The following is a 23,322-nucleotide window of genomic DNA, read 5'->3' on the forward strand; positions in this document are numbered from 1 at the left end:
ATCTGGCAGTAGAAGCACTTTCAGTTTGCGAACCATGTCAAGTCTCGTAAATGAAAGGCCCTGTCGTTCTTCTCCTCCTCTCTTCCCAGGTGACACACTGTCCCCATTCCGTCACCATCAGAAAGCTGAACAAGACGCAGATAAACTCAGAAGACGCTCCATTATGGGCTGCCAGGGGGAGCACAAACACCATTAGGGAGTGATATCGGTTACAAATAATGTATGTCTCCAGTCCCGTGTTCATCTGGTCTGAAGGAGAGAGGAGGAAGGGTAGTGCAGAGAGACATGCACCAATGAGTGGCCTCCTCACTCCTACACACCAAAGGGCATCTGAGATGCACAGACCACCAAGGACATTTCTGGAAAATGTGAAGTCGTTTTTCTCTTCCATTCATCTGAATCTAGATCTATATTTTACTGTTCAGTCTTTATGTTGGTTAATGCCTTAATCTAATAACAAACATTGTTTCGTTTCTTTAAGCAGATACTGTAGATCACAATACGACTAACTGTGCTGTCTGCATATATACAGTAGAGTATCTCCATCATGTGTTTGTGAATGCAGAGGCTGATGGGTACCGACTATTTTGTGCAGTTTCGTAGACCGTCTAGATCAGAGATGGTTGTCTTAGTAATGACTTAATATCAGCAGTCATACAAAGTGACATTGATAACACCAGCGGTAAGGTTTTTGAGACTCTGTGTCCTCACTACTGAATCGGCAGGCAGTATTGGGGTCTAATATCTGGCCACAGATGTGGTGTGGCCAAACCTCTGTGTTCATTCTTTGCTTCGTCATTACATGAATGACTGTAGAAGCCCATCATCCACTGAAGGAACACACAGTGTAGCTCAATCAGCAATTTCTCTGTATTGCTAAGATGGGATCCTAGCATCTCACGTCTCCGTAATGTTAAGATGGGATCCTAGCATCTCACGTCTCCGTAATGTTAAGATGGGATCCTAGCATCTCACGTCTCCGTAATGTTAAGATGGGATCCTAGCATCTCACGTCTCCGTAATGTTAAGATGGGATCCTAGCATCTCACGTCTCTGTAATGTTAAGATGGGATCCTAGCATCTCACGTCTCCGTAATGTTAAGATGGGATCCTAGCATCTCACGTCTCCGTAATGTTAAGATGGGATCCTAGCATCTCACGTCTCCGTAATGTTAAGATGGGATCCTAGCATCTCACGTCTCCGTAATGTTAAGATGGGATCCTAGCATCTCCGTAATGTTAAGATGGGATCCTAACATCTCACGTCTCTGTAATGTTAAGATGGGATCCTAGCATCTCACGTCTCCGTAATGTTAAGATGGGATCCTAGCATCTCACGTCTTTGTAATGTTAAGATGGGATCCTAGCATCTCCGTAATGTTAAGATGGGATCCTAACATCTCACGTCTCTGTAATGTTAAGATGGGATCCTAGCATCTCACGTCTCCGTAATGTTAAGATGGGATCCTAGCATCGCCGTAATGTTAAGATGGGATCCTAACATCTCACGTCTCTGTAATGTTAAGATGGGATCCTAGCATCTCACGTCTCCATAATGTTAAGATGGGATCCCTGTAGCAATAGCTTTATTGGCCATGTTTGTGATGTTTAAGATGTAGGGTGAAACTGGGGGGGGGTTGTGGTGGATTAGCTAGAGAACCACACTATGCCACTCTGCTGTGTTAAATCCCATGCTCACTGGGGTCACTTCCTGTGGCCGTGGTGGAAAAACCACAATGAGTCAATGAAGACCATGCTCTTGGAAGCCGTGTAAATACAGTGGAGGAACTGTAGAAATAACAGTATATGAGATTTAATTCAGCATCCATCTGGCTGTCTCAGAACTTGATAGTCAAATAATTGGATGAATATACGCTCGTACATTCGGTCATTTCCTTCTCAATTGAAATGATAAGGCAACGCTGCTGAGTTGATAATAGCACTTCCAGTTTTATAAATGTAATGATTTTAAGATTGAATCTGAAAAACTCTGAAGGCTTTGCCTTTTAGTTGTAAGATAACATTAGGTTCAAGGGGTAGTTATGTATATTTAATGGAGGACCTAAATTGCCTTCATACGCATGTGATTTTCCCCCCAAATGAAAACTTTGCAGACTACTGGTTTATGAATGTCAAGCAGACTGCTAATTCTCCCCTGACGCTTTATGGGCCATAGGCTATAGCATTAGGATACTCACTGACGACCATGTGAAAGACATCTGCAAAAGATTGGACATTTTATGCAGAAAGAGTCACATGACTATTGACAAATAGGAGGCCTCTCAAAGTTATAGGCCTACTGTTAATCGAAATCTGAAATGAAATACAAACTGTGTCAATGGTAGTATCCTCTGTCAGACATGGTAGCATACTGACTAACTACTGTGTAGTTCCTTTTAAACCTCTTCGGTGAAGCATCTGTTCCACAGGATAGTTGTCTGTGTTGATTTGATCAGTCTTTGTTTTTATCAAGGTTTGAATCTGCAGCACAGTCAGTACGGGAGAAAGAATATCTGGGGTTATTTCTTTTCCAGAGTTGTAGAAAACAAGGATTCACGTCATTTATTAAGGACATAAGGACTGGAGACAGCTGGGTCTCACTTGTATCATACAGTAGCAACATGGATCAGTTTGTATGGTTCTGTTAGTTCCGAGGAATGATGAGACATGATTCTTCACTATACCCCGAGAGCCGTACGTATGGCTGTGATACGCCCTACATCCTCTAGACCATATAGATACAATATGTTCTAAGTCTATTTCCATGCACTAACTACATTCTAAGAGGCACACATTGTGTATACAGGTTAGACCTCTTGTATTGGTCGAAAAGGGTTCTCATCTAGACCTGTGGTTCTCAACTGGTTTTGCCTCGGGGATCCAAATGGAACCAGGTTGTCTCAGTCCCAATCCAAATTTGAATTGTAATTTTGTTGCCAAAATGCAATCTGGAGAACTAGGTTTAATGCAATATTGATAGTAAAAGTACCAATTATATGCCAAGGGAACAACAGTCCCCCCTTTTTCATTGTCAATAATTACATGTTGCCCATATTCTTGATGAAGAATGTTAAGCTCACTAGTTTGAGACCACAAAATTAACCAAATTTGCTAAATAGCGCTGCTTATAACGCTATTGAATAGACTGTGATTGAAGAAAATGTTTTGCATTATTTAAAAATATAGGTTAATTCTCTTTTCTAAACACTTTCCACCTGGTTTTAGTTGTTTAAGTATTGTTTATTTGCGACCGATTCCACACTGCGACCCACCAGTTGAGTATCGCTGCTCTAGACAACTTAAAGAGTGGTAATAAAACTCTCTCTCATTATAGTGCATCCTGGTTGTTTTGGTCCTCGTGTTTTGCATCTAATCTGTATATATATATATATATTTCGGACAAGTGACGTGTTGTGAAATGATGATTGTCAGGAAATGAATGTTTCAAGTGAAGAAAAGACAAGTTTGAAATTAATGAGATGCTGCCTGGCGGCTGTAAACTCTAATTAGTAGACCATGTCTCCTATCTCAGTTAACCCAGAACTAGAGTCTCACGTAATTGGTCAGCTGCTCGACTAAGTTCTGGGTTCATACGTGTTAAGGGAAGAGATGAAAAGATGCTAGAACGAGGAGTGGAACCAAAACTAGGAGCTCCACCCTCTCTCTTTGGAAATTACAGGCCGAGTGTCCCCTCCCCTTCCAAAATTCTAAAGATGCTAACACCTGCGAAATCGTGATTCGTCCAAATTGCCAGTGACAAAAAACCCACTCATTTTCCTTCCCGACATATTCTACTGTTCCAGTTCTGTCTAATGTCTTCAATAACCAGGAGAGGAACATTTGGTACTTATACTGTAATAATGCCAGATTAAAAGTACAGGGGGATAGTTTCTGCTTCTTGATTGTAGCTTAGGGAAGCTTTAGGGTGGCAGGTAGCCTAGTGGTTAGAGCGTTTGGCCAGTAACCGAAAGGTTTCTGGATCGAATCCCCTGGCTGACAACTTAAAAATCTGTCGTTCTGCCCCTGAACAGGGCAGTTAACCCACTGTTCCCCGGTAGGCTGTTATTGTAAATAAGAACTTGTTCTTAACTGACTTGCCTAGTTAAATAAAGGTAAAAATAAAATGTTAAAATGTTGTGCTAATGTTGTCATGTCTTTTCGTCAATGGATTAGCCTAAGTAAATGCAAATACATTGATATACATTTGTAAAAAACAGGGATAGAAAAATGACATGTAGTTTAACCACCAGTAATACAATTTAAATTGTAGTCCGCCCACACACAGTAAAATGTTTGTAATGCAGAGGTCTATATGGTGATACTGTTGTCGTGCTATTTGCCAGCATGCTTGACTTAAACAAGAGAAATAGCAAACTCTGACAGCATTCACCGTTGGCAATACCGCATGCTGAAACTGAGAAAATGATAAAAGATTGCTGCTCCTGGTGTAGAACCCATCTCTGTCAAGGTTATATATTACTTTTTCAGGGGAGTGGAAATTAAAATTTTCTCCAAACCCAGTGACGCATCTGCATTGTTTGCTCTGGCTGCAGTTCAGTGATCTTCTTAGTGTGTGTGTGTGTGTGTGTGTGTGTGTGTGTGTGTGTGTGTGTGTGTGTGTGTGTGTGTGTGTCTGTGTGTCTCTGTGTCTGTGTGTGTGTGTGTGTGTGTGTGTGTGTGTGTGTGTGTGTGTGTGTGTGTGTGTGTGTGTGTGTGTGTGTGTGTGTGTGTGTGTGTGTGTGTCTGTGTGTCTCTGTGTCTGTGTGTCTGTGTGTGTGTGTGTGTGTGTGTGTGTGTGTGTGTGTGTGCTCTCTTTGGGAGGGGAAGTGATAATGCCACCGGTACGTATTCTACTATGTGACAGTGAAAGATCAGAAGGAACATGGCAGTCATCCTGACTGCTGTACATACTATAGCTGTTGAAAATATAAGGATGTGTTGTCATTGATTCAGATGAAAATGTACCTAAACAAATTCAGGTCTGCCTTTTGTGCTGTGTAGGATGGAATGTAATAATTCCCCTGGTATCTCCTGTAGTGATCAAATGGTGTAGAAACTTTATTATGTACACTGGTATTACGATCATGGTCAACAGAAACGCTAAATATGACAGTGCCAATAATCGGAGGCTAAGTCCAATTTTAGAGTCAAAAAATTATAATCATATCCCTTGTTAGTTGAACAGCAGAGGATTTATTTGAGGTGGGAACTATAGCCTGAAACGCAGCAGGAGGCAGTTTTTATAGTTTTTATGCCAGGTCGCAGTTGTAAATGAGAACTTGTTCTCAACTGTTCTACCTGGATAAATAAAGGTGAAGTAAATAAAAATAGTGAACTACCCTAGGTTACTGGGCTACAGGGCTACTGGGTACAGCAGTACTGAGCTTATGAATTGGCATCAGGCCAGGCAAATCCCCAAGGAGGTGCTTCAAGCAGGGCACCACTTGTATCTTTCTTTCACTCTCTAGCTGAGACCACAAGCCAGTGTGACTCCATGCAGCTACACTGACGAGGAAGCTTTCCTCACTCCTGCTGAGAAGCAGATTTCTCCCACAGGAGTCCTCTTCCGCGTTAATGACACGAAGACGGCGGTGGAAACAAGAGGACATTATTTGCCCTCAATAGAATCTGCCATCTGATGCTCCTACTATATTAATTGCCCGGCTTGTTCTACGTATAGAATATAACAAGCAGTTGAGTTTGTACAGAGGTCTATGTTGATGTGGCTCAGTTGGTAGAGCATGGCACTTGCAATGCCAGAGTTGTGGGTTTGATTCCCACGGGGGACCAAGGACAAAAAAAAAGTATGCACTCACTACTGTAAGTTGCCCTGGATAAGAGTGTCTGCTAAATGATTCAAATGTAAAAATGTAAAATGAGCACAGTGTGATTGGAATGCAGTTGTGTTTGCAGGCTGAGGATGATGAGTTCTCTTGAGGCTGGGCGAAGCAGTAGTTTAACCCAGGGCTGCACCAGCGGAACACCCCTATAATGTCCTGCTGTTGACTGGCTAAGGTGGGTTTGGCCTTTTAAAAGAAAAAATGCATATGCAGAACATGCCTCATCCCTACTGTAAAATATGGTGGTTGATGTTATGGGGCTATTTTGCTTTCACTGGTCATGGGGCCCAAGTTAAAGGTCCAATACAGCTGTTTTTATCATGACTGGATAACGATTAAGTTCCTAACTGTGATAGTTTCCAATTAAAATGGTCTTAAAGGAACCAAAATAGCTTATTAGCAAAGAGCAATTGCTATATTGCTATATATCCTCTGGTCTAAAAAATATCCCAATGCCCCAGGGCAGTGATTGGGGACACTGCCCTGTGTAGGGTGCCGTCTTTCGGATGGGACGTTAAACGGGTGTCCTGACTCTCTGAGGTCATTAAAGATCCCATGGCACTTATCGTAAGAGTAGGGGTGTTAACCCCGGTGTCCTGGCTAAATTCCCAATCTGGCCCTCAAACCATCATGGTCACCTAATAATCCCCAGTTTACAATTGGCTCTTTCATCCCCCTCCTCTCCCCTGTAACTATTCCCCAGGTCGTTGCTGCAAATGAGAACGTGTTCTCAGTCAACTTACCTGGTAAAATAACGGTAAATAAATAAATAAATAAATAAATATTAAGAATTTTGCTAGGACTGGGGAGGGGAAAACTGAAAACTAGCTGTTATTGGGAGAGGGGTTTGGAACTCTTTTTCTTATATGTCTATTGACTAATGTATCGCCTGGTGAAGTCACTAGACAGGCCAAACTCCATCCCACCAAAACAGTCTGAAACTTCAGACGGTATTTTCATTCTTTCACTAAAAGGGCATTATCATAATTTTCACAATATTATTCCAACCTTATAATGTGGAAATATACACTGAGGGTACAAAACATTAAGAAGACCTGCTCTTTCCATGACATTAACTGATCATGTAAATCCAGATAAAAGCTATGATCCCTTATTGATGTCACTTGTTGTATCCACTTCAATCAGTGTAGATGAAGGGGAAGAGACAGGTTAAATAAGGTTTTTAAGCCCTGATGGCTGCATTCCCGCGGGATTTCCACCAAACATGCCGTGTCCCTACAGAGATCATTGCGGTGTGGTGTGGTCGACATTTTTCATGCTGCAGGCGGGAGCGGGCGGTCAGTCAGACGACTTTGGGATAAAAATAGTTTTGTTGACCCGCCGATTATTTGGGAACTGTTGTTCTTCTGGTTTGTATACCTATTTTTATTAAAAACACATTATTTTTGCATTATTCACACACTCAGAATTCACTGCTTCAACTTCAGTAGCCTGCCTCTCCTAGTTTGGTGTGCGACTTCATTTGTGCCTAGTATGTGTGATCTCATTGAATTGGATTCTCTACATGGGCAGAGAATCACAGTTAACTGAAATATGATTAGACTGTAGTTTACAGTGTCTGTAAATAAATATTGATAATGAAAAGAAGTAGAGGACGTTCAACCAACGTGAGTCAAAGTGCAATCAAAACATGTAATCATGACTGAAAAGGAAAAGGCACAACCCACACATAGGTTAGGCTACTATGGTGAACACATAGGTTAGGCTACTATGGTGGACACATAGGTTAGGCTACTATGGTGAACACAGGTTAGGTTACTATGGTGAACACAGGTTAGGCTACTATGGTGAACACAGGTTAGGTTACTATGGTGAACACATAGGTTAGGTTACTATGGTGAACACACAGGTTAGGTTACTATGGTGAACACACAGGTTAGGTTACTATGGTGAACACATAGGTTAGGCTACTATGGTGAACACACAGGTTAGGCTACTATGGTGAACACATAGGTTAGGCTACTATGGTGACCACAGGTTAGGTTACTATGGTGACCACATGGGTTAGGTTACTATGGTGAACACACAGGTTAGGTTACTATGGTGAACACATAGGTTAGGCTACTATGGTGAACACACAGGTTAGGCTACTATGGTGAACACATAGGTTAGGCTACTATGGTGACCACAGGTTAGGTTACTATGGTGACCACATGGGTTAGGTTACTATGGTGAACACACAGGTTAGGTTACTATGGTGAACACATAGGTTAGGTTACTATGGTGAACACATAGGTTAGGCTACTATGGTGACCACAGGTTAGGTTACTATGGTGACCACATGGGTTAGGTTACTATGGTGAACACACAGGTTAGGTTACTATGGTGAACACACAGGTTAGGTTACTATGGTGAACACATAGGTTAGGCTACTATGGTGAACACACAGGTTAGGCTACTATGGTGAACACATAGGTTAGGCTACTATGGTGACCACAGGTTAGGTTACTATGGTGACCACATGGGTTAGGTTACTATGGTGAACACACAGGTTAGGTTACTATGGTGAACACACAGGTTAGGTTACTATGGTGAACACATAGGTTAGGCTACTATGGTGAACACATAGGTTAGGCTACTATGGTGAACACATAGGTTAGGCTACTATGGTGAACACATAGGTTAGGCTACTATGGTGAACACATAGGTTAGGCTACTATGGTGGACACATAGGTTAGGCTACTATGGTGAACACAGGTTAGGTTACTATGGTGAACACAGGTTAGGCTACTATGGTGAACACAGGTTAGGTTACTATGGTGAACACATAGGTTAGGTTACTATGGTGAACACACAGGTTAGGTTACTATGGTGAACACACAGGTTAGGTTACTATGGTGAACACATAGGTTAGGCTACTATGGTGAACACACAGGTTAGGCTACTATGGTGAACACATAGGTTAGGCTACTATGGTGACCACAGGTTAGGTTACTATGGTGACCACATGGGTTAGGTTACTATGGTGAACACACAGGTTAGGTTACTATGGTGAACACACAGGTTAGGTTACTATGGTGAACACATAGGTTAGGCTACTATGGTGAACACATAGGTTAGGTTACTATGGTGAACACACAGGTTAGGTTACTATGGTGAACACATAGGTTAGGTTACTATGGTGAACACACAGGTTAGGTTACTATGGTGAACACATAGGTTAGGCTACTATGGTGAACACAGGTTAGGTTACTATGGTGAACACATAGGTTAGGCTACTATGGTGAACACATGGGTTAGGTTACTATGGTGAACACAGGTTAGGTTACTATGGTGACCACATGGGTTAGGTTACTATGGTGAACACATAAGTTAGGCTACTATGGTGAACACATGGGTTAGGTTACTATGGTGACTACAGGTTAGGCTACTATGGTGAACACATGGGTTAGGTTACTATGGTGAACACATAGGTTAGGCTACTATGGTGACCACAGGTTAGGTTACTATGGTGACAACATGGGTTAGGTTACTATGGTGACCACATGGGTTAGGCTACTATGGTGAACACATGGGTTAGGTTACTATGGTGAACACATAGGTTAGGCTACTATGGTGAACACATAGGTTAGGCTACTATGGTGAACACATAGGTTAGGCTACTATGGTGAACACAGGTTAGGTTACTATGGTGACCACATGGGTTAGGTTACTATGGTGACCACATGGGTTAGGTTACTATGGTGACCACAGGTTAGGTTACTATGGTGACCACATAGGTTAGGCTACTATGGTGAACACATAGGTTAGGCTACTATGGTGACTACATAGGTTAGGCTACTATGGTGACCACAGGTTAGGCTACTATGGTGAACACATAGGTTAGGCTACTATGGTGAACACATGTTAGGCTACTCTGGTGAACACAGGTTAGGCTACTATGGTGACCACATGGGTTAGGTTACTATGGTGAACACATGTTAGGCTACTCTGGTGAACATAGGTTAGGCTACTATGGTGAACACATAGGTTAGGCTACTATGGTGAACACATAGGTTAGGCTACTATGGTGAACACATGTTAGGCTACTCTGGTGAACATAGGTTAGGCTACTATGGTGAACACATGGGTTAGGCTACTCTGGTGAACACATAGGTTAGGCTACTATGGTGAACACATGGGTTAGGTTACTATGGTGACCACATGGGTTAGGCTACTATGGTGAACACATAGGTTAGGCTACTATGGTGAACACATAGGTTAGGCTACTATGGTGAACACAGGTTAGGTTACTATGGTAACCACATGGGTTAGGTTACTATGGTGGACACATAGGTTAGGCTACTATGGTGAACACATCGGTTAGGCTACTATGGTGAACACATAGGTTAGGCTACTATGGTGAACACATAGGTTAGGCTACTATGGTAAACACAGGTTAGGCTACTCTGGTGAACACACAGGTTAGGTTACTATGGTGGACACATAGGTTAGGCTACTATGGTGAACACATAGGTTAGGCTACTATGGTGAACACAGGTTAGGCTACTATGGTGAACACAGGTTAGGCTACTATGGTGAACACATGGGTTAGGTTACTATGGTGACCACAGGTTAGGTTACTATGGTGAACACATAGGTTAGGCTACTATGGTGAACACATAGGTTAGGCTACTATGGTGAACACAGGTTAGGCTACTATGGTGAACACATAGGTTAGGCTACTATGGTGAACACAGGTTAGGCTACTATGGTGAACACAGGTTAGGCTACTATGGTGAACACATGGGTTAGGCTACAATGGTGAACACATAGGTTAGGCTACTATGGTGAACACATAGGTTAGGCTACTATGGTGAACACATAGGTTAGGCTACTATGGTGAACACATAGGTTAGGCTACTATGGTGAACACATAGGTTAGGCTACTATGGTGAACACAGGTTAGGCTACTATGGTGAACACAGGTTAGGCTACTATGGTGAACACATGGGTTAGGCTACAATGGTGAACACATAGGTTAGGCTACTATGGTGAACACATAGGTTAGGCTACTATGGTGAACACATAGGTTAGGCTACTATGGTGAACACATAGGTTAGGCTACTATGGTGAACACATCGGTTAGGCTACTATGGTGAACACATAGGTTAGGCTACTATGGTGAACACATAGGTTAGGCTACTATGGTAAACACAGGTTAGGCTACTCTGGTGAACACACAGGTTAGGTTACTATGGTGGACACATAGGTTAGGCTACTATGGTGAACACATAGGTTAGGCTACTATGGTGAACACAGGTTAGGCTACTATGGTGAACACAGGTTAGGCTACTATGGTGAACACATGGGTTAGGTTACTATGGTGACCACAGGTTAGGTTACTATGGTGAACACATAGGTTAGGCTACTATGGTGAACACATAGGTTAGGCTACTATGGTGAACACAGGTTAGGCTACTATGGTGAACACATAGGTTAGGCTACTATGGTGAACACAGGTTAGGCTACTATGGTGAACACAGGTTAGGCTACTATGGTGAACACATGGGTTAGGCTACAATGGTGAACACATAGGTTAGGCTACTATGGTGAACACATAGGTTAGGCTACTATGGTGAACACATAGGTTAGGCTACTATGGTGAACACATAGGTTAGGCTACTATGGTGAACACATAGGTTAGGCTACTATGGTGAACACAGGTTAGGCTACTATGGTGAACACATAGGTTAGGCTACTATGGTGAACACAGGTTAGGCTACTATGGTGAACACAGGTTAGGCTACTATGGTGAACACATGGGTTAGGCTACAATGGTGAACACATAGGTTAGGCTACTATGGTGAACACATAGGTTAGGCTACTATGGTGAACACATAGGTTAGGCTACTATGGTGAACACATGGGTTAGGTTACTATGGTGACCACATGGGTTAGGCTACTATGGTGAACACACAGGTTAGGTTACTATGGTGGACACATAGGTTAGGCTACTACGGTGAACACAGGTTAGGCTACTATGGTGAACACATAGGTTAGGTTACTATGGTGACCACATGGGTTAGGCTACTATGGTGAACACACAGGTTAGGCTACTATGGTGAACACACAGGTTAGGCTACTATGGTGAACACACAGGTTAGGTTACTATGGTGAACACATAGGTTAGGTTACTATGGTGACCACAGGTTAGGCTACTATGGTGAACACATAGGTTAGGCTACTATGGTGAACACATAGGTTAGGCTACTATGGTGAACACATAGGTTAGGCTACTATGGTGAACACATAGGTTAGGTTACTATGGTGAACACATATGTTAGGCTACTATGGTGAATAAACTATAAACTATCAAAATAAAGAAAGTCGCACACTCCATATATAAACTCCCAGCAATTTAATGGGTATTTACCAACGTTTCGGCATCACTGTGCCTTCCTCAGGGTGATCATAGCTTAAGTTACTATGGTGAACACAGGTTAGGCTACTATGGTGAACACATAGGTTAGGCTACAATGGTGAACACATAGGTTAGGCTACTATGGTGAACACAGGTTAGGCTACTATGGTGAACACATGGGTTAGGTTACTATGGTGACTACAGGTTAGGCTACTATGGTGAACACAGGTTAGGCTACTATGGAGAACACATGGGTTAGGTTACTATGGTGACCACAGGTTAGGCTACTATGGTGAACACAGGTTAGGCTACTATGGTGGACACATAGGATAGGTTACTATGGTGAACACATGGGTTAGGTTACTATGGTGACTACAGGTTAGGCTACTATGGTGAACACAGGTTAGGCTACTATGGTGAACACAGGTTAGGCTACTATGGTGAACACATAGGTTAGGCTACTATGGTGAACACAGGTTAGGCTACTATGGTGAACACATAGGTTAGGCTACTATGGTGAACACAGGTTAGGCTACTATGGTGAACACATAGGTTAGGCTACTATGGTGAACACATAGGTTAGGCTACTATGGTGAACACAGGTTAGGCTACTATGGTGAACACATAGGTTAGGCTACAATGGTGAACACAGGTTAGGCTACTATGGTGAACACATGGGTTAGGCTACTATGGTGAACACAGGTTAGGCTACTATGGTGAACACAGGTTGGGCTACTATGGTGAACACATAGGTTAGGCTACTATGGTGAACACATGGGTTAGGCTACTATGGTGAACACAGGTTAGGCTACTATGGTGAACACATGGGTTAGGCTACTATGGTGAACACAGGTTAGGCTACTATGGTGAACACAGGTTAGGCTACTATGGTGAACACATAGGTTAGGCTACTATGGTGAACACATGGGTTAGGCTACTATGGTGAACACATAGGTTAGGCTACTATGGTGAACACATGGGTTAGGCTACTATGGTGAACACATAGGTTAGGCTACTATGGTGAACACATAGGTTAGGCTACTATGGTGAACACATAGGTTAGGCTACTATGGTGAACACATAGGTTAGGCTACTACGGTGAACACAGGTTAGGCTACTATGGTAAACACATAAGTTAGGCTACTATGGTGAACACAGGTTAGGCTACTATGGTGAACACAGGTTAGGCTACTATGGTGAACACAGGTTAGGCTACTGTGGTGAACACATAGGTTAGGCTACTATGGTGAACACATGTTAGGCTACTATGGTGAGACAGCGTTGCACCTTTTCATTCTCAATAAGTATCGATTATCCATTTATTTGTCTCTGCCTGCAAATCATGCTCCTAAAAGGTAGGCTATATCCTATAGGACTCTGCAAAACGTAGCAAGTGTTGATATCATCATTCTTGCTGCTTCCAGTTCAGTAGCCATACCTGCAAGAGCAAGTACTCATGTGGTCTTAATTAAACAGAGTAAGCTATAGCCTATGAATGGGCATTTCTTTCCAAGGAAATGTATTTCCTGAATATGATTAGGCTATAGTTTACTACATTGCCTAGAAATTAATAATGATCACCCATATTTCTCGTCTGAAAATCATCCCACTCCTAAAAGGTAGCCTATAAAAATAGCTCAAGAGACAGCGCAAGTCTCGCCAACTCTGCTCTTTTCAAACTACAACTAGGATATTTAAGCAATAAGGCACGAGGGTATGTGATATATGGCCAAGTACCTAGACATTTTAGCTAAAAACCTGGTGGCCTCTGCCAGGAGGCTGAAATTTGGCCGCAAGTGGATCTTCCAGCAAGACAACAACTCCAAGCACACATCACAATCCACAAAGAAATGGTTAATTTACCACAAAATCTAACATTTTCCAGACTTGAACCCCATTGAAAACCTGTGGTTTGAATTAGAGGGATATCAAGGATCTGGAAGGATTCTGTATGGAGGAATGGTCTAAGATCCCTCCCAATGTGTTCTCCAAACTTATAAAACATTTTAGAAAAAGGTTCAGTGTTACCCTCGCAGGGTGAGGGTGATAGAGCATTTAAAAACAGGGGATCCAATGATATTTTACCTCTATCTTAAAAATAAAAATAAATGTATTACTTAAATATCTTTCTCTGAGCAATTGTATTGGTATAAAATAATATGTTTTAGCATACAATATAGATCAGTATTTGTAAACAGTATTGTTTGCTCATCTTTATCAGAGGATCCAATAATTCCGGACCCCACTGTATATGACACACAAAGTAGTGTGTGTCTGTGGAGTTTCAATACAACTTGCTAATATGAATAATGAAACATAGAGTAAATCATCGTCCCTCTACTGGCAGTATGATAGAACTAATACACCGTCTAAAACCGTCAGCACAGTTCTTTATTAGGAATTGATTTCTCCTTGCTTTGGATACTGCGATCTCGGGCAAGATAGGCATATAGCAGACTAAATGTGTTTGTCCCGATGAAATCAAGCTGTCTGCTGGAATTTTGGTTATTATTTTTTAGTAAATCCCATGAGGTTGGTGGCACCTTAATTGGAGAGGACGGATTGGTGGTGTTGGCTGGAGTGGAATAAGTGGAATGGGATAAAATACAATGCCATTCCATTTGCTCTGTTCCAGCCTTTATTGTGAGCCGTGCTCCCCTCAGCAGCCTCCTCTGTAGCCAACAGTGCATAGAGATAATTTATTTCAGAGCAATTGTATCTTTTTAAACAACCAGATTCAACAAGAAAGCTTCACAGTTGTTCATATATATATATGTATATAAACAGTATATCACAAAAGTGAGTACACCCCTCACATTTTTGTAAATATTTGAGTATATCTTTTCATGTGACAACACTGAAGAAATGACACTTTGCTACAATGTAAAGTAGTGAGTGTACAGCTTGTATAACAGTGTAAATTTACTGTCCCCTCAAAATAACTCAACACACAGCCATTAATGTCTGAACCGCTGGCAACAAAAGTGAGTACACCCTTAAGTGAAAATGTCCAAATTGGGCCCAAAGTGTCAATATTTTGTGTGGCCACCATCATTTTTCAGCACTGCCTTAACCCTCTTGGGCATGGAGTTCACCAGAGCTTCACAGGTTGCCACTGGAGTCCTCTTCCACTCCTCAATGACGACATCACGGAGCTGGTGGATGTTAGAGACCTTGCACTCCTCCACCTTCCGTTTGAGGAGGCCCCACAGATGCTCAATAGGGTTTAGGTCTGGAGACATGCTTGGCCAGTCCATCACCTTTACCCTCCGCTTCATTACCAAGGCAGTGGTCGTCTCAGAGGTGTGTTTGTGGTCGTTATCATGTTGGAATACTGCCCTGCGGCCCAGTCTCCGAAGGGAGGGGATCATGCTCTGCTTCATTATGTCACAGTACATGTTGGCATTCATGGTTCCCTCAATGAATTGTAGCTCCCCAGTGCCGGCAGCACTCATGCAGCCCCAGACCATGACACTCCCACCACCATGCTTGACTGTAGGTAAGACACACTTGTCTTTGTACTCCTCACCTGGTTGCCGCCACACACGCTTGACACCATCTGAACCAAATAAGTTTGTCTTGGTCTCATCAGACCACAGGACATGGTTCCAGTAATCCATGTCCTTGGTCTGCCTGTCTTCAGCAAACTGTTTGCGGGCTTTGTTGTGCATCATCTTTAGAAGAGGCTTCCTTCTGGGACGACAGCCATGCAGACCAATTTGATGCAGTGTACGGCGTATGGTCTGAGCACTGACAGGCTGACCCCCCACCCCTTCAACCTCTGCAGCAATGCTGGCAGCACTCATACGTCTATTTCCCAAAGACAACCTCTGGATATGACGCTGAGCACGTGCACTCAACTTCTTTGGTCGACCATGGCGAGGCCTGTTCTGAGTGGAGCCTGTCCAGTTAAACCGCTGTATGGTCTTGGCCACCGTGCTGCAGCTCAGTTTCAGGGTCTTGCCAATCTTCTTATAGCCCAGGCCATCTTTATGTGGAGCAACAATTATTTTTTTCAGATCCTCAGAGAGTTCTTTGCCATGAGGTGCCATGTTGAACTTCCAGTGACCAGTCAGTATGAGGGAGTGTGAGAGCGATGACACCAAATTTAACACACCTGCTCCCCATTCACTCCTGAGACCTTGTAACACTAACGAGTCACATGACACCGGGGAGGGAAAATGGCTAATTGGGCCCAATTTGGACATTTTCACTTAGGGGTGTACTCACTTTTGTTGCCAGTGGTTTAGACATTAATGGCTGTGTGTTGAGTTATTTTGAGGGGACAGCAAATGTACACTGTTATACAAGCTGTACACTCACTACTTTACATTGTAGCAAAGTGTCATTTCTTCAGTGTTGTCAGATGAAAAGATATACTCAAATATTTACAAAAATGTGAGGGGTGTACTCATTTTTGTGATATACTGTATATATATATATATATATACACTGCTCAAAAAAATAAAGGGAACACTTAAACAACACAATGTAACTCCAAGTCAATCACACTTCTGTGAAATCAAACTGTCCACTTAGGAAGCAACACTGATTGACAGTAAATTTCACATGCTGTTGTGCAAATGGAATAGACAAAAGGTGGAAATTATAGGCAATTAGCAAGACACCCCCCAAAACAGGAGTGATTCTGCAGGTGGTCACCACAGACCACTTCTCAGTTCCTATGCTTCCTGGCTGATGTTTTGGTCACTTTTGAATGCTGGCGGTGCTCTCGCTCTAGTGGTAGCATGAGACGGAGTCTACAACCCACACAAGTGGCTCAGGGAGTGCAGTTCATCCAGGATGGCACATCAATGCGAACTGTGGCAAAAAAGATTTGCTGTGTCTGTCAGCGTAGTGTCCAGAGCATGCAGGCGCTACCAGGAGACAGGCCAGTACATCAGGAGACGTGGAGGAGGCCGTAGGAGGGCAACAACCCAGCAGCAGGACCGCTACCTCCGCGTTTGTGCAAGGAGGTGCACTGCCAGAGCCCTGCAAAATGACCTCCAGCAGGCCACAAATGTGCATGTATGTATGTATATATATATATATATATATATATATATATATATATATATATATATATATATATATATATATATGAGAGAGAGGTAGTAGAGTGAAAGTGGGAGAGATAGACGACTGGAATCAGAAGCGTGATTAATCCGACAACCTTTAGAGGAAAGGTTGGGAATCCTAAGGGAGGAGGAGAAGCAGAGTGGAGAGTGCTGATGTCTGTAGGACATGGACATGGAGGAGAAGCAGAGTGGAGAGTGCTGATGTCTGTAGGACATGGACATGGAGGAGAAGCAGAGTGGAGAGTGCTGATGTCTGTAGGACATGGACATGGAGGAGAAGCAGAGTGGAGAGTGCTGATGTCTGTAGGACATGGACATGGAGGAGAAGCAGAGTGGAGAGTGCTGATGTCTGTAGGACATGGACATGGAGGAGAAGCAGAGTGGAGAGTGCTGATGTCTGTAGGACATGGACATGGAGGAGAAGCAGAGTGGAGAGTGCTGATATCTGTAGGACATGGACATGGAGGAGAAGCAGAGTGGAGAGTGCTGATATCTGTAGGACATGGACATGGAGGAGAAGCAGAGTGGAGAGTGCTGATGTCTGTAGGACATGGACATGGAGGAGAAGCAGAGTGGAGAGCGGAGGAAAGGCCAGGAGTCAAGTGAGGTATACATCTACAGGAAGAACCCCTCCTTAGGTAAAACCCTTGTAGTTGGACAGTCTTCGTGGATATTTGACACCAAAGGACTTGGAATGGAAATCATCACCGCTACCTGTAACACAGTGTTTGCTCTGTGGATAATGTCACTGATTGGTTTGAGTAAAATCAAGCTCATTAAGACTATTCTTGGCAGGACGGAAGAACAATGGCACCTGGTTCCTCTTTAGGTTTCTTCCTAGGTTCTGGCCTTTCTAGGGAGTGTTTCCTAGACACCGTGCTTCTACATCTGCATTGCTTGCTGTTTGGGGTTTTAGGCTGGGTTTCTGTATAGCACTCTGTGACATCGGCTGATGTAAAAAGGGCTTTATAAATACATTTGATTGACTGATTGACTTGCATAATAAGTCAAGTTTACACAGGCACTCACAATAATTGTCTGTCCCTAAAGCATGACTTGAAATGCATATTAAAACCAGATTTTCATGTGTTTTATATATATTTCCACACTATGAGGTTGGAATATTATTGTGAAATAGTGAAAATTATGATAATGCCCTTTTAGGATAAGAGCTGTTTGAAAAGACCACCTGAAATTTGAACCTGTTTTGGTGGGATGGTTTTGGCCTGCCTGGTGACATCACCAGTTAATTATCAGCTAATAGACCAATAAGCAAGAGCGTTCCAAACCTCTCGGCCAATAACAGCTAGTTTTCAGTTTTCCCCTCCCCACAAACCGCTCCCAGACAGTCCTAGCAGAATTCACTCATTACTCTGCAAAGAATATTTCTTTAGTGTCTTTTTGACCATTTTTATTGAAACAATCACAGTAATGTACTTAATTGTGACCCAGAAATTATTTTATATTGCGCAAAAAAATTGGCTGCATTTGACCTTAAAGCTCAGTTGAGTTTAAGCTTTATTTTGTCGTATATATTTCTCTCTGATACATCTCTTTCATGAGCGGAGACTGCCTTTGAACGAAAGGTATCAGCACAGAGAGCTGTTTGACCCTTGTAATCCTGCTGGGCAGACGGTGAACTTCTGAGGCTTCTGAAAAGCAGAGTCTGAGCAACACGCTTCATACAGAGAGAGGGAGCAGTAGGTTTGAGGCTTCGCCAGGTCCAAGATGAAACGCAGCGCTTGTCTGAAATGGCCTCGAGCGCAGGCCATTGGAGTTCGTTGCATATTCATTTCTATTACATGATGCGGCACAGAAAAGGATGTCGAGCAAGTCTAATCAGCCACACAACATGGGGTTAGATTCAGCACACACTTCACGTTCCCTGTCTATTTCCAGCAGACTGCAGTGGGCTAGCAAACAAAGTGATCAAAGCTTTTCTTAAGTGGTTGTAAACCATACATGGTGCAGTTAAACAAGTGAACAGATTGGGTGAGAACCTCAAGGGAAAGATATGAGGTAATTTCTTATAAAACAACACTCAGGAGATCTCCGTCACACGAGATCAGTCGGCGCCGGTGCGTCAGTTTCTGGACAAGGCCTGACTTGCTTACTTACAGAATCACAATGGTACACATTAGAAGTCGACTGATTAATCGGAATGGTCGATTAATTAGGGCCGATTTCAAGTTTTCATAACAATCGGAAATCTGTATTTTTGGACACCGATTTGACCGGTAAGAAGAATGCCCCTCTCCCCACAGGTGTAATTACTACCTCTGAGGTTTTAGAGCTTGAGGTAGTCACCTCATACCAGTACTTGGGAGTATGGCTAGATGGTACACTGTCCTTCTCTCAGCACAAAGCTGCAGGCTAAAGTTAAATCTAGACTTGGTTTCCTCTATCGTAGTTGCTGTTCTTTCACCCCAGCTGCCAAACTAACCCTGATTCAGATGACCATCCTACCCATGCTAGAATATGGAAACATAATTTATAAATCGACAGGTAAGGGTGCTCTCAAGTGGCTAGAAGTTCTTTACCATTTGGCCATCAGATTTACCACCAATGCTCCTTATAGGACACATCACTGCACTCCATACTCCTCTGTAAACTGGTCATCTCTGTATACCCTTCGCAAACGCCACTGCTTATTTCTAAAACCTCAGGCCTCACTCCCCCATATCTGAGATACCTACTGCAGCCCTCATCCTCCACATACAACACCCGTTCTGCCAGTCACATTCTGTTAAAGGTCCCCAATGCACACACATCCCTGGGCCGCTCGTCTTTTCAGTTCGCAGCAGCTAGCGACTGGAACGAGCTGCAACAAACACTCAAACTGGACAGTTTTATCTCCATCTCTACATTCAGACTCAATCATGTACACTTTTACTGACAGTTTTGGCTGTTTTGTGTGATGTATTGTTGTCTCTACCTTCTTTCCCTTTGTGTTGTTGTCTGTGCCCAATAATGCTTGTACCATGTGTTGTGCTGCTACCTTGTCAAGTTGCTACCATGTTGTTGTCATGTGTTGCTGCCTTGCTATGTTGCTGTCTTAGGTCTTTCTTTATGTACAGTTGTTTCTTGCCGTGTTGTGAGTTTTGTTCTAATTTATATTTAAATTTTTACTCCCCGCCCATGTCCCTGCAGGAGGCCTTTTGCCTTTTGGTAGGCTGTCATTGTAAATAAGAATTTGTTCTTAACTGACTTGCCTAGTTAAATAAAGGTTAAATTAAAAAAAATTAAAATAGTGTATAGTCAAACAAAAGTTGAAACGTTCATTTAATCCAAGCAGCATAGCTCCCTCTCAGCCTCATTTGGATCCATATGTTCTTCTACGCTTCATCCATGATAATGACCCATTAGTCTTCGCTCCAGTGACTCGTGCTGCTGCCTTTCAGATCAACATCCCGGAGCTGACTGAGATGCAATATGCTTCACATCCATTATTGATCCATGATTAACTGGGGTTCAACAGCCCTCCAACTTAAACACTTGGTTGGAACGTCAGAGATGTCTATCTGCCTCCTGGTGACATTACGTCAACATATTAACAAACTCCAAATTATTCCATCTGAACATTCAAGATAGCAAGTGCCAATTCAACGTGTGATTGCAGACGATGGCTATACGAAGTGATTAGGATGGAGGAAGGGAGAAAAGCGTAAGGGAGGTAGCTCGCTGGGCCGACTCACCTCCCCTGTCTGAAGATCATCTATGGTATGCAGGGGCTCTTCTCTCTGAGGCGGCGATGTAGATGCTTTGATGCTGATGTTCCATGACACTGATGGTGCACACGGATGACCTTTGAGCGTGTCGGCGTGCTCAGGCAACACTTGCTTCATGTGTTTATGTCCCTGAGACAGGCTAATGAGGATATGTGTGTCTGTCTGCTGCGTCTGAACAGCCAACTCCAGTATGAAGAGAAGAGCCAGGGTGCAGCTGCTGCCAGCGGGGATCTAATCACAGCTTACTGCCTGACACACAGTGCCATCTCACCACGTGGTGGGAGAGAGAGAGGGTGCTCTCCGCACCCATGCACACTGATGTCATGGCACATCACAGGGGAGTTATTGGAGTGTAAGAGTATACAGTACTTTCAGAAACCTTTTCCCCACAATAGTTGATTTAGTGAAAATCGGAGTAATCCTGATGCATAACGAACAAACGCCCCTTTTCAAGACTACATGTTTACTGTAATTTAATAATAATGATACCTTACTAATGTGAACATGCAATGTCTTGCAGAGAAAGAGACCGGGGAAAAAACAGTTAATTTGGCTTATATTCAGTGGATATTGTTGCCCTGACTGTTGCTAGTGAGTAACGAGTCCATTTGACAGGACAGTGTGTAGTCTTCAAGTGAAGTTATCTAGATTGTAGAAATACAATGTTACTGTGTGGTGTATCCTTGCAGACTATGACTATGGTCATGACAGTATTGTAATCTAAGCACTCTTATTTTTCCAGAGCAGGGGCTGATTTACAGTACTGACAGGGGGCCAGAAATAGGGCTGATTTACAGTACTGACAGGGCGCCAGAAATAGGGCTGATTTAACAGTACTGACAGGGGGCCAGAAATAGGGCTAATTTAACCGTATTGACAGGGGGCCAGAAATAGGGCTAATTTAATCGTATTGACAGGGGGCCAGAAATAGGGCTAATTCAACAGTATTGACAGGGGGCCAGAAATAGGGCTAATTCAACAGTATTGACAGGGGGCCAGAAATAGGGCTGATTTAACAGTACTGACAGGGGGCCAGAAATAGGGCTAATTTAACACTACTGACGGGGGAAGAAATAGTGCTAATTTAACAGTACTGACAGGAGACCTGAAAGAGGGCTAATTTAACAGTACTGAAGTACAATGTGTAGTTGTTAGAGCAGAATACAAGGAACAGGGCATCTCAGAATACAGAAGACTAGAGAGTGGTTTGAAGTCTGCATTGGTTAAAATCCTGCGGGATGAGTGTGTGTGTCAGTGTGTGCGTGCCTCCGTGTGAATGTATCTGTTTACCTGTGTGTGTGTTTATGGTGTACCTGAAAAGCTGAGTAGCTTTGGAGTCCCCTGGGTCACATCTCACTTTATCCAGCCAGTCGGTTCTCTTGGGTCACATCCCACTTTATCCAGCCAGTCTGTTCTCCTGGGTCACATCCCACTTTATCCAGCTAGTCTGTTCTCCTGGGTCACATCCCACTTTATCCAGCCAGTCAGTTCTCTTGGGTCACATCCCACTTTATCCAGCCAGTCTGTTCTCCTGGGTCACATCCCACTTTATCCATCCAGTCTGTTCTCCTGGGTCACATCCCACTTTATCCAGCCAGTCTGTGCTCCTGGGTCACATCCCACTTTATCCTGCCAGTCTGTTCTCCTGGGTCACATCCCACTTTATCCTGCCAGTCTGTTCTCCTGGGTCACATCCCACTTTATCCAGCCAATCTGTTCTCCTGGGTCACATCCCACTTTATCCAGCCAGTCTGTTCTCCTGGGTCACATCCCACTTTATCCAGCCAGTCAGTTCTCTTGGGTCACATCCCACTTTATCCAGCCAGTCTGTTCTCCTGGGTCACATCCCACTTCATCCAGCCAGTCTGTTCTCCTGGGTCACATCCCACTTTATCCAGCCAGTCTGTTCTCCTGGGTCACATACCACTTTATCCTGCCAGTCTGTTCTCCTGGGTCACATCCCACTTTATCCAGCCAGTCTGTTCTCCTGGGTCACATCCCACTTTATCCTGCCAGTCGGTTCTCTTGGGTCACATCCCACTTTATCCAGCCAGTCAGTTCTCCTGGGTCACATCCCACTTTATCCTGCCAGTCTGTTCTCCTGGGTCACATCCCACTTTATCCAGCCAGTCTGTTCTCCTGGGTCACATCCCACTTTATCCAGCCAGTCTGTTCTCCTGGGTCACATCCCACATTATCCTGCCAGTCTGTTCTCCTGGGTCACATACCACTTTATCCAGCCAGTCTGTTCTCCTGGGTCACATCCCACTTTATCCAGCCAGTCGGTTCTCTTGGGTCACATCCCACTTTAT

General features: G+C 43.3%; 1 protein-coding gene across 1 annotated transcript in view; it reads left to right on the plus strand.

The window, feature by feature from the left end:
* The window catches only part of LOC129816686 (heparan-sulfate 6-O-sulfotransferase 3-B-like), a 141,978-nt gene that overhangs the window by 113,429 nt on the left and 5,227 nt on the right, over positions 1-23,322 (plus strand). The window lies entirely within an intron of this gene.

The sequence above is a fragment of the Salvelinus fontinalis genome, chromosome 19 (assembly GCF_029448725.1).
Source record: "Salvelinus fontinalis isolate EN_2023a chromosome 19, ASM2944872v1, whole genome shotgun sequence".
Lineage (NCBI taxonomy): Eukaryota > Metazoa > Chordata > Actinopteri > Salmoniformes > Salmonidae > Salvelinus > Salvelinus fontinalis.